The sequence below is a fragment of the Nyctereutes procyonoides genome, unplaced genomic scaffold (genome assembly GCF_905146905.1).
Source record: "Nyctereutes procyonoides isolate TBG_1078 unplaced genomic scaffold, NYPRO_anot_genome, whole genome shotgun sequence".
Lineage (NCBI taxonomy): Eukaryota > Metazoa > Chordata > Mammalia > Carnivora > Canidae > Nyctereutes > Nyctereutes procyonoides.
In genome coordinates, this window is record NW_026575035.1 from 4,080,727 (window position 1) to 4,093,979 (window position 13,253).

At 34.6% G+C, this 13,253-nt stretch overlaps 1 pseudogene; it reads left to right on the forward strand.

Annotated features, from left to right (window-relative positions):
• The first annotated feature begins 3,916 nt into the window (after positions 1 to 3,916).
• The window catches only part of LOC129505221 (calcineurin B homologous protein 3-like), a 30,039-nt pseudogene continuing 20,702 nt past the window's right edge, over positions 3,917 to 13,253 (forward strand).

The following is a 13,253-nucleotide window of genomic DNA, read 5'->3' on the forward strand; positions in this document are numbered from 1 at the left end:
TTAACAAGAAAGTTGACCACCACATCATTATTTAGCAGGGGAATAGGACAGTTACAATGCCCTGCATGTGCCATTTTGGTTAAGAAATGATGCAAATTTAAAGTTTATCTCTTTTGGAACCAAAAATTTATTGAACAAGCTATAGCACATTTACACAGAACCTTTTGCAAGACAGAGAGAGTTAAATATTTAGCAACGAAAGTCAAAGGATTGACTGGATTTTAGTATGTAAAGTAAAACTTTCTGAAATACTAAAAAGCAACTCACTTGTAATCATTTTTTTCTTCTTCAGAAGCAATAATCCCTTCTGTCACTGTCTTCAGCTCTGCCTGGGGTTTTCTACTGTTCTGTTCTTGGCGAACTGTTTCTGCTATTTGCTCAGTTAGCTGCTCTTGAGTAGCTTTCAAGCTGGATTCCATTAGAAGAAGTTTTTCATCTTGACTGGCAAGTTCTTGGGCTGAAAGATAAAACAAGAACATTGCCTTTTAAAAAACCAAGTTAATGTGTTTTTTTTTTTCTTTTGTTTTTGGTTTAAATTTTATGCAATGCAACTTTGAGGAAGATTTAAACAGATCCTTCTTGTCAAAATACAAGATCATGCATTCAATTTTCAGATTCCTTTATTTAAAAGCACAAGTAAACAAAGGTATGTATGAAGGAATACAAGATGCATGTCTGTAATAGCAAGTTTATAAAACATTTGAATTCAAAAATTCAATGTCTTAATCAGACAAAATAATTTGCTGCCTTTAATTGTGACAATTCTATTGCTACATAAGTGTATTAGAATAACATTCATGCAAAATATTCCTTTTCTTTCTTTAACATAAACCTCAGGAATATTTCTATATATTCATATAGACAAAGACTGATACGTTGTAAATTATGCCAAAATGATAGCTCTTCACTGATTTATTTTCATGTATAATATTTATGAAATTTAAGCACTTTTTCAAGGTCATCCAATAGATGGCACTCTTTCATTAGACCAAACCAGACTTAGGCAGTATGCTTCAAGCTCTCAAAAAATAAGTGATTTAAGACAAAGACATTTTTCCTTTGTTCTTTGTTGACCGTATTCCTAGAGATATAGATCTGTACACTGTATTAGAATATCCCCCCTTTGTAAAAGTATTTATCTGTTTTTTTTTTCCTACGTGCCTTAAATGCATGCCATCAAATGTAAATGTAGTATTTTTTACCTTTATTTCTTTAATCATATGTTTGGATATATGTGTATACATATTATGTTAAAATGGGCATTTTTGGAGGTATTTTTAAATCTCACTGGATGTATAATCCATTGCATTAAAGATCATGATATTTTATGAAAATCAGTCCAAAATGAAGAAAAAGAGAAATACTGTTAAGATCTCCAAATCAATATAAACAGAAATGGAGAAGGCCATATTTTTATAAAAAGAGCATCTTCTCTTTTAATGAGTCTCATTTTATGTCCAAAAAAGTGGTGTTTATACTAAGCTTCAATAAAGTTAGAAACCAAGGTATTACAGTCTTACATCAGAGGTATCTTTTACAGGCAACCTCATAAAGAAGATACTTTATATAAATATTCTGCATTTATCACTCATCTTTGAAGTTGAATGATGTCTCCCTTATAAATTAGATCTAAGAATATCTGATTCTCAGTTTCTCTTTATAGATTTTGAGCAATTAACTGCTTATATTTTAATAAATATGTGCATGCATGTTCACTTTGTTTTCTTGCAAGTGTTCAAAATGACCAGTTTTGCCTCAGAAGAAATTACAGCATCTACTATTTTTATAGCTTAAACCTGCTATATATTAACAGTTTAAATTTTTGCCTCAGGAAACCACAGAGCTAACGCAAACAGCTAAATATTTAACAAGGAAGAATGCATCACCCAGAGCTCATCTTTATTAAATTCCAAATACATCGAAATCTCTCTGAACAAATGAGTTAAATGTTTAATAATTTCAACACATGTTAAAGTGTGGGGGGAAAATCCAATAACGGACTTACAATGAGTTTGCTTTCAAAATTAAAAAAAAAATCCTTCAAGCTTAAAAAAATATGTAATGCACTCTAGCCTTCCCTGCTCTTGACCAATAAAAAATGTAATCAAATGAAAACAATTGATACCTCTGTAATGATATGTTTTTAGCCTCATTCATATAGTTGCAAAACTAATTTGAGTGAAGTATTTCATTTTGCATGCTTTTTCACCTTTCAAAATATATATTTCTTATGAAAAAAGAAAACCACACCAAAACGTTTAAAATGAGTTTTCAGGAGAATTTTCAGACATTGAAATTGAGAGGTTAATAGTCTTGAAGTTAAAAGGACTTCGAGCGATCAGGCCACATACAAATGATTATGGATATAAGAACGCTTCAGGAAGTTTCTTTTTTGAAGAATCTACTTGTACCAATAGATTGACTTCAAGACTAGTTGAGTCACCTTGTGGCACATACACAGAAAAGACCTTTTGTCAACAATGCATGATGTGAATTTTCTATGAAGTTTGCCGATTTTGAAATGACTAAGAGATTTATGCCTCACGGTTCTCCTAAGAGTCTACTCTAATTCATTATGTGCTGGTTAAAGGGGGTAAATTATTTTAAGTTTACCTATGCCTTGGACTTGAGCCCGAGTTGATCCCAAGCCAGAGGCGCTCGCAGCTGCATGCTTTATTTACAATCCCTTTGTCAGACTTACAACTGCCCCAGGCTATAACATAGTGTACCTAATGTTCAAACTGGCAGGTAATCTTATGTCAAACATACTTCTTTGATTTAAAGTGATCAATAGATTCTTGTAAAGAGGTAATTTCTCTGATGTTTCCACCTTGCCTTTTTTACAGGTGATTCACACAAAAGCCTGCTTATATGATGTACGAACAATAAACAGAAAGCTATAATCATGTTTTTTCAGATGTTTCCGGTGCACAACGATTTTGGATCGATATACTGTGTAATACAATTATCTGCAATGATCTGGTTGTATTGAAAAAGAATTTGCAGGAGACCTCTAGGGGGTTTTATCCAGAAACACGTATCTGGCAATGTTGTGAATAGTGGAAGGAAAAATTAAGGGGTTGACAAACACTGTCTATTATGTACCCAGTAACTTCATTAATATTTTATTTCATAAAAGTATTGCATTACAAAGTTTATACAAACAAGCTCAAAAGTAATAATGAAAATAATGCTCATGGCTTCATATCATTTGTTTGTGTGGAAGAAGCACAAAAAACCTTAATGAACATATGGGCGTTAGAGAGATTCAATGTCGTGTGAATATGCCACAGATTATAAGCAATATTGATTATGCTATGAAATAAACTCTTGTATTTCTATCTTATCTAAGTTATATAAATACTTGTGGATATGAAATACTTGGATGCCTCTTCAACTACTTTTTTTTTTTTTTTTTACTAGAATGGTAAAATTCTAGACTGGGAATCAACTAGAATTGTTCATGAGCACTGTATATTAAGCCTTTTATTTTAAGTCCTTCCCCTCCCCCCGCCCCAAACGAAGATTTGCAATGTCAGGGAAAGGGCTAAGATGTACAGTCTACATTCAACAGACATTACACATTTTCTGCAAAGATCTCTGTGTGTAGAAACAACTCAGTTTTGTTTTTATGGTTCTCTTGAAGATGCTGACTCTTTGCAGCATCTATCTCAAAGCCTGAAAAGATCCACATTTCCTATTGTGAGTTTCTAATCACATACCTGTAATGTGAAATTCTTTTTTATCAGCCTAGAACAGATTATATTCTGGCAAAGCTCACAATTTGGGGTACACTGGTCTCTCTCACAAAGCCCAGCGCTATGCAGATTCTGCAGGTCCCCATCTGGCTGCTGCAGACCTGATCTAATGACAAAGATTGCTCTTTCGGATGCTTTCCTCCCTGTGTATGTCCTGGATGCTCGCTTTCAGTCTCCTGACCACACTGTCGAGGCTCATCACCCTACCCACTTTGACTTTGATGGCTTCCTGTGCCTGCAGGAGACCAGCTTCTGACTTTCTTAGAAAGTCCTATCTTTTGCGTATTGCCTGTGAAGACAAAAAGCATTCCAATAGTGCCTCTTATGATGTACTTTTTATATTGCATCCTGCTATTTTGAGCTATAGGATACTGGAGATTATACAGCCCCTCATTAGCAACTGGGTCAAGTATCCGCATTTCTTTTAGGATCAAAACCTTAAAGGGACTCTCTTAAAAAAAAAAAAGTCAGTTGGAAGGAAGAGTCACTATTAGCTTAAATGCAGTGTTAATCAATACGTAAAGGTTCAAAAGCTAAAGAAAATATTTCCCATAATTCTTAGGGAATTAAAAAGGAGACTAGTTGGATCAGAATGAATTCTTTCTCTTTAAAATCTGAAGCAAAATTTAATGAATACAAAAAGTGTATTTGATCTCTTTGAGTTAACACCTATGTAGCTCTTTCATTTAGCTCTAAAGCAAACTAATGTGACACAGGGAAATCCCTTCACCATAAAGATAATTATGATACCCTCCTAATGACTTCTCCAAACCACTTAAACTAATTAGCTTTATAAGAATACAATGTTTGTCACTTTCTTTTTCAATTTTATTATCTTTTTAACATACCATGTCTCAGCTTTAAATCTGGGTGGAAAAAGACATTAAATGTAATCAAAGAACAAAATGATAAACGAATATGCTTCTTAAAGTAAAATGCACTAAACTTTACTGGTGCTGATTTTGTATCCATCAATATGGTATTCCTGGCTGGGTTTTTTTTATTGGCTCTCTGCCACACCTTGACTCTCTATCATGCTCCATCATGCTTCTTTTAATCTGAATATTTAGTGTTCTTTCATGTCTTAATTACAGCAAATTGCGGCACAGTTGGCACCATTTCTTGAAATTAATCCCAGAGTACTTTGTTTCTGTCAAGCAGTCAAAGCCTTGGAGAATAATAGTAAATGTTATTGCAGATCTAAATTTAAATGACTGTCTATGTATTTAACTTAAGCCTTTAATTATTCGTGCTGAACTGTTTTTGGTTCAAATGTTAAACATTATTCATTGAGAATGTTGAATTACTTTAGACAGCTTAAAACCTGCAGATATGTTTGGCTATAATTTGAACACAACAATTATTTATATTAACATATTTTCTCAGGTGTACAAAACTTAATAAATGGCATGTGACATTTTCTTATAGATATAGATTTCAACATTCCATCATTTATGTCATTATTAATAAAAGGTATGGATTTAGGCCCATTCAATTCTAAATGGCTTTTCCCCCAGTGAATTGCTCAATTGTAAACCAGACTCAAAAAACAACAACAACAAAAAACTCGGTATTATTATTGCTGATGTCTTTAATTCTAGATAATGAAGCACTTCAAAAGTTCTTACGAACCGGAGTTACATAGTTTTGTTTGTTTGCTTTCCAGTGGAAAACTTAAAGGTCCTAGTACTCTCAATGGCCTCAATTCTAAACAGGTACTACAAATATCTGGATTCAAAAGAAAAACACTATTTTAGAAAACAATATGAGTTTATTTATTTATTTTTTTTAACAATATGAGTTTAAAAAGTCTAAGGTAGTAGAATTCACTACTCATGATTTATGAATGTATGTTGGAACAGTTAGAAATTGAAAAATTCTGGGACATAAAGAATACATACTTGTTGATTCAATTTCAAGTACTTGGCTTTCATGTGAATATTTTAAAAAAGAAAACAATGAATAATAAAAATTACATATTTTATAACGGGAATATACTCTTCAGTGAACCACATAGTAGGAGCCCATGTATCACAGTGGTTCACTCTGTGAGCACCCAGCAGGCTATGAGTTCCATGTAGATATTTATCCACCTATGTGTTGCCAGTATTTAGCACCAAGTCTTATATACGTCTCTATATAATAAGCACCTACTGAATTGAATTGGATAGATGGTGTTAATTTCACCTGTCAAACACATGTCATTTTCCTCACTGGGAAAAACGTGTCCTTTGCTTTGCCTCTGAAATACAACGTGAATATGGAAGGATTTACGCTTACAGTTTTGGCAGATTTATCTTCTAGCCATCTACAGGCATAAGTTAACAAATACTAGTTTTATTCAGTTTTAATCTCTATCTAAATGAAACTCGATGGCATTTCTATCACCAACACTTAAGGGATACACCGGATTTAGAGACAAACAATGAGAAAAAGATGGATTCCCAGAATTTACGGTAAAATAGATATTTCTCAATAATTCAGAAAAACATGTACGAAGTGGTATGTTTCCAGTTCCCTCTCCTTATCAATAGCAATGAGATCGCTGAACAGATATCTATTTGCCTGTTTCTCACAATCTCAAGGGTGTAGCTGATCTTTCTAACTACAAAGTTTCCTGGCGGCTGCAAAGTCGCTTTCAAGCTGTGTTATCTGCTGTTCTAGCTGAGCAAGTTCCACTTTGTGTTTCTGTTGGGTAGCTATTACATCCAAATGCAATGACTGCAAGCTCTTTTCTAGCATTTCAATTGCAAGAACAGCTTTCTCCCCCACATATCAGTCAAATGTATTAGCTGTTGAGGCTTTTTCTTCCTCTGTGATCTACTCATATTCTTAAACTTCCATCGATGTTTGCATTGCATTTAAGATCATGGTTAAAGTGAGAAATTAATGTTCATGGTACCAGATATATTCTGTTCATTATATTCTCTAGGTATAATTATAGACCAGCTTAGAAAAAAATAAACAAGCATGTCTCTCTGGTAGTACAGCTAGTGTAACTGTAGAAACTGAGGAATAGCAAAGTGAAACCAATTATCTCAGCCCTGGGGTACTTTCACAAACACTGGTTATACATCTTAGGGAATCAAAAAGCTATAATGTTTTTCCAACAAGTCTAAAAGCAGGAATTCTACATACCTGTTTTATGTAATCATAGTATACTCATTCTGATATGCTTTGTCAATTTATATCTTATTTTTACAATTAATTACCAGGTACTTAATTACTTTAAAATTTTTATTGCATTTTACAAAAGAATTTCATATGAAAAAAAAATTTAAAAAAATAGAATTTCATATGAATTTTCTCATTTCACCACTATTGTAAATGTAAAGTATTATCATTCCGTTTTGTAAATAAACTAAATTCCATATTCTTTGTGCTTTTTACTATACCATGCTATTATTTTTGAGTGATTTGAGTTTTATGATCCACACTGATGAATTAATGAACTGACCCTTTTAAGCAGATTGATTGATTTATTTTAGAGAAAGAGATCATGAGCAAGGAGGGGGAGAAAGAGAGAATCTCAAGCAGATGCCTTGCTGAGCATGGAGCCGACACAGGGCTCAATCGCATAACAGTGCTATCATGACCTGAGCCAAAATCAAGAGTTGGATGCTTAACCAACTGAGCCACACAGGTGCCCCATTAACAAACTGACCTTTAAATTAAAAATATGTTTATATTACAATAATCATAATATACACCATGATAATGATAATACTAATCTCAACATAAATTGCAAATCAGTATAAACCCCACACCTACTGAAGTCATCTCTAAAGTTTTGGCATTGCAATTTGAACTCTTTATATTCCACTTATTTTGAGTAACAAATAATCCTTGCTTTGCAATGGAAAATAAATCTCTCATTTTTGTAATGCAGCTGGATTTTCCCATTTGCATCAAGAGAAGGTAGTTGTGCATAGTGGAGGATTTCCTCAGAAGCACAAATGCAATCATGATTAAAAACCAGATAACACCATTAGCTATTAGTGTTTAGTTTGCCCATATTGTGATTGTGTTCTTGGTCAGTCAGTAAGTAGGGATGGAAATATGCATAATAGCAGAGATTAATTCAAGGAGACCTGAAGAATTAGGAATACTAAACAATAAGCAGTCAGCCATGTGTGTCATAAAGTAGAATCAGAAAAACTGAACTATAGGCAGTTAGCAAAGAGATTGTAAGATGAAATCTTAGAATATTAGACTGTAGGCAGAAAACACCAAAAATTATAAGTTAAAATCAAGAGCTATTAGATGGTAGGCAGTGAATAGCAAGGGTCATAAGTAAAAAGTGGTGCTTCCCTAAGTCTCATGTTACAAAGGATTCTAGTTGAAACTTACTGCTGCTTCATATGTAATAAAATCAGAAAATTATAAATTTAACCAGTCCTATTATCAGGAGTTTAGCTGATCATTATTGATTGTTGAGAGTCAAAAGAACCCCCGTCAATAACTGTTAGTCTACACAATGTAGGCTAATTAAGCCATTACTTGATTGAGGCCAGAGACTATATTATTTATTTGTATTCAGTGGCCCTTGCTCTGTTCTAGCATATAATAGTTGCGCAAAAATGCATGTTGGATTGAATTGATGTCTTCAGCAGCAATAATAATAGTGATAACTACATGTTAAACACACACCAAATTCCTGTATTTGGAGAAATATCCATAAAGAGACTGTATTACAAAACCTGGTTCACAAATTTGGAATTCATATAGTACAAATCAAATAATAAATTATTCATAGTTTCCAAAATCTGGAAAATAAGAAGGTTAATAATTATAGTTACAGCTATAATCTGTAACATCTCTTAAACATGTAATGAATTTTATGGGAATAAATGACTACTTAATTCTGAAAAACAAACATGATGATTGATCATATTTATCTCCAAGAACCTATAAGTCTTTTAAAAACAAAACGAAAAAATTCATAGCCAGGCTTTTTTAGGAGTTTAAAAGTGTTTTCTATGTGTGTTTTCAAATAAAATTCAAGGTGTGTGACTGTAACCTTAAGCAGTACTAATTCTCATTGGAATTTCTGTGTCAGTGTTTTTTTTTTTTTTTTTATTGCTACATAAAATCGTCACTGTAGTATATACGCCAAAAGCTAACATCTTACCGTATTGAACTAGAACCCAGAACAGGGCTTCCAAGCCAACTTGTTTCCATCAAAGCTGCACCACTTATTAGTTATGTAAACTTTTTTTTTAATTTTAATTTTATTTATGATAGTCACACAGAGAGAGAGAGAGGCAGAGACACAGGCAGAGGGAGAAGCAGGCTCCATGCACCGGGAGCCCGATGTGGGATTCGATCCCGGGTCTCCAGGATCGCGCCCTGGGCCAAAGGCAGGCGCCAAACCTCTGCGCCACCCAGGGATCCCTAGTTATGTAAACTTAAACTACTTGAACCTCCCCAAGTCTTATTTTGCTCACTCTAAAATGAGCATATAATATATATCTCATAGAGATGCTTTTAAGATAAAAAGAAATAATACATTTGGTATATTTCTGACAGAGTGAACACTTAAGAAAAAATCTATTAATATTTTTATACTGGGTGCTTATTTTTTATCTTAAAAGTATATTTAAATTTAGGGAATTATGAAAATTATTATAGTGCCACCATGTATAAAAATTACTATATTTTAAAATCTTATTATTTCTCTGAATTTTGTTTAAATGTCTCCTAAATAAATTTTTCTGATTTATTTATTCATGAGAGACAGGGAGAGAGAAAGACAGAGACATAGGCTGAGGGAGAAGCAGGCTCCCCACAGGTAGCCCGATGTGGGACTCGATCCCAGAACTCACATCACGTCCTGAGCCAAAGGCAGATGCTCAACCTCTGAACCACCCAGGCATCCCCTAAATATATTTTGTAGAATGATGAAATAAGTCTGGTAAGGGAAGTCTGTGGAATTTTTATAGAACAAACTGTCAGATTATCAAGAAATAATCACAACTTAATAAAAAATTATCTTTGACAGAGTGGAAATGCCATCACTATTTTGTGCTTATTTTCAAATGGAAAGCACTGGGGCTTACTCTGGTTACTTGGAGGTTTAACTCTGGGAAGTAGATGTTAACCCCACACTGATCTCCTTTAGAGTTCAGATATTAAGGAAGAGATAAAGCCCAATAAAACCGTCAGGTCAGAATTTGGTTTTTAGGTCAGATGTGGTAATATAGAGGACAGTATAGTATCTAGAAGGAAGAGTGATTGATTCTCTGCAAATATGTGAGTCAGTTGTGATGGAGTCCTGAGAGGATAAGAATCTAGGCCAATGAGAATGATGTCAAGATACAAAAAGGGCAAAATTTCCACAAAAGAAATAAATGTCAACACCTAGGAACTCCTTAATTGTGACTAGTAAATTACACTTATCTGTGTGACCTACTTTCTCTATGAAAGGCTCTTGGAAAACACTATCAATAAACAAACAAAATAAACATTCTGTTGTTTTATAGGTTGATTAATTGGTTTCTATTAAAGTTGAGTTTGCCCATCTGGCGTATGGAACTATGTGACATATTCAGAGGATAGCATTTTGATCATAATACTCTCCCATTTTAAGCACTGCTGCAGCTTCACATCGCTCATGGATAAAGTTTGGTCCTTGAAATGGGTCACATGGCTCTCAGGCTCCGTCAATCTCCAAAGTTTCATTTTCCCTATTAAACACGAGTCCCAATTGTGCTGGTTTTCTTTTAGTTCTTAGAACGCCCTAAACTTCTTCCTTCCCTTGTCAGGCTCAGGTACATGCTGTCCCTTGACCTTCAATGCTCTTCCTCCACTCTTCCTTGCTCCTGCCACCTACAGCCCTGTTATCTCTTCCTTTTTCAATACCATCTTAAATCACATGTTCTTAGAAAGCCCTCCCTGCTGGATCCAGTAGAAGAGGTAGGCTCCTTTGACATATATCCTCATGAGTCGTGTACCTTTTCATAGGATTTGAAATAATTGTAAATACACATACATTTGTCTCCTTACTTGCTCAATGTGAATTTTTCTCACCAAATTGTATATTCTCTGTACACATGGGCAATTTATCATGTTCAGTACTGTATTCCATGTACTTACCTTAGTGCCTGGCGAAGTCTCATAATCATGTCTCTGGTATATGGTGGTAGGTAAGTGAATGAATGAATAAATACATAATGAACTCCCACAGAAAGAACGAACATTAGGATAGCATTAGGCTGATAAACCTGTAAGTGATTCAGCCATGAAGTACAGACAAAAAGTGAAAATTATTCTTTTCTTTTCTTTTTGGAGAATTTCCTTTAATCATTCTTTAAGGGTAGGTAGGCTGGGGACAAATTCTTAGTTTTCCCTGCATCTGAGAAGGAATTCATCTCCAATCTACTATTGAGCTGGTCCGGTGAGAATTTTTTTCATTTTTTTATATTTACTTTTTTCAAGTTCCCTAGTTTCTCTCTCCGTTTTTTAAATACATTACTTTTTTTTTTGGCTGAGATTTTCTATTTTTTCACTTAGTATACAGGAGTTTATAATTGCTTATTGTCACAAATTTATGATTGCTGCTTTTGAAACTTTGCCAAATAATTCGAAAACCTGATTTTGGTATCACTGTTGGCATCTACTGATTGTCTTTTCTCATTCAAGCTGTGATTATTTTGGTTCATGGAATGATTTTTGATTTTTGATTGCATTATAGATATCTAGGATATGTTGTAAGATCCTGGGCTCATTTCATCTTCTTTTTCAGCCACAATTCACTGTGTTTAGCTGTAGCACACAGGTCTGGTGTAATGAAATCACATCTGCATGTGCATGTTCCTTCTGGGCCCCACTGACTCTACTCCTGAAAAAACAGAGCATGCATTGCATTAGCTTCTTCCTGTTGAATGGGTATAGAAACTCAGCTCCCTTGTGGTCCCTAATACTTCCCTATCAGGAAAAGCAGAGTGCCCACTAGCACTACCTCATACCACCTCATATTGCCTAGTTACTGACAGGGTAGAGGACAGTGGGGTGGAGGTTCATGCCTCCACTGGGCCCCACTGACAATGGGAAAGATGAAGAAGTAGAGTGCTGATTGGCACCAACTTGCACTGCCTGATTCTACCCTATTGCTCCTTGTGGGTGAAAGTTTAGCACTTTGCTTGGCCCAACTAAGGACAATCTAATGGGGTAATCAGAGCACTATCTCTTGCTGCCAACAGGTGGAAATTTGACTCTGTATTCAATCCCCCTGATACCAGGGGGGGCAGAGGGAACAGTTTTTCCACTAGTATTTAAAAATATTGTCAAAAATTTTCCTAATCTACTGGCTCCCCATTTCCTTCTCCTTTGGCTAGATGAAGTAGGCTTTCCTTAGGTCTTTTTTGTCCCTATCTTTTGGTGGTTCTAGGTTTCGAGTCCTGGTTCCTCATACTGCCACATAACAAGGCAAAACAAACATACAAACAAACAAACCAAGGAATTCATTGACTTTTTGTTCCTCAAATTCCATGGTTCACGGTCAGTTCATCTTTTTCTTTCCATAATTCAGTCTTCCTGTGTTTACTTGTATTATGCTCAAGTTTTTAAGTGATGAGGAGTAAGACTAGAGAAGAGGCTATTTTATTTCCATCCAAACTGGAAGTCTCTTAAAGTTATTATTTTAATATATTCCTTTGTTATTATTATATGTTTCCATTAGGAAATTTGGTGAAGTTCTAAGATTAAGAACCATGCAAAGTAGTTTTATTGTGACTTAGCTCCAGATTTCTGATCATTTTTTTTTAAGATTTATTTATTTATTCATTCAGAGAGAGCTAGAGAGAGGCAGAGACACAGGCAGAGGGAGAAGCAGGCCCCACACAGGAAGCCCGATGCGGGACTCGATCCCGGGTCTCCAGGATCACACCCCAGGCTGCAGGCGGCACCAAACTGCTGCACCACCAGGGCTGCCCTAGATTTCTGATCATTGATAAAGCCTAGAGAAAAAAGTGATTTCTAAAAAGAAAATAAGTTTAAAAAACTTGCCTCATTTCTAACTTGATTGATTTCATATTCATTGTAAGGTACTTTAGGTAATCATATATTTTTTACTCAACACATATTCAGTCTTACTTTATGCATGTTATGAAGCACTGTGTTGCTCCAAAGCCTAAGAAGAGAAAGAATTAATAAAACAAAAAATAAAAGATAAAAATAAAGTAATGTAATTAAACAATGAATTAATACATCTGCATATAATGAGAGGATCATACGATTCTTGGTTTTTCTCTTGCTGATATGATGAATCACATTGATTGTTTTACGAGTGTTGAACCAGCCTTGTGTCCCGGGGATAAATCCTACTTGGTCATGGTGAATAATCTTCTTAATGTGTTGTTGGGTCCTATTGGCTAGTATCTTGTTGAGAATTTTTGCATCCATGTTCATTAGGGATATTGGTCTGTAATTCTCCTTTTTGGTCCGGTCTTTGTCTGGTTTTGGAATTAAGGTGATGCTGGCCTCATAGAACGAATT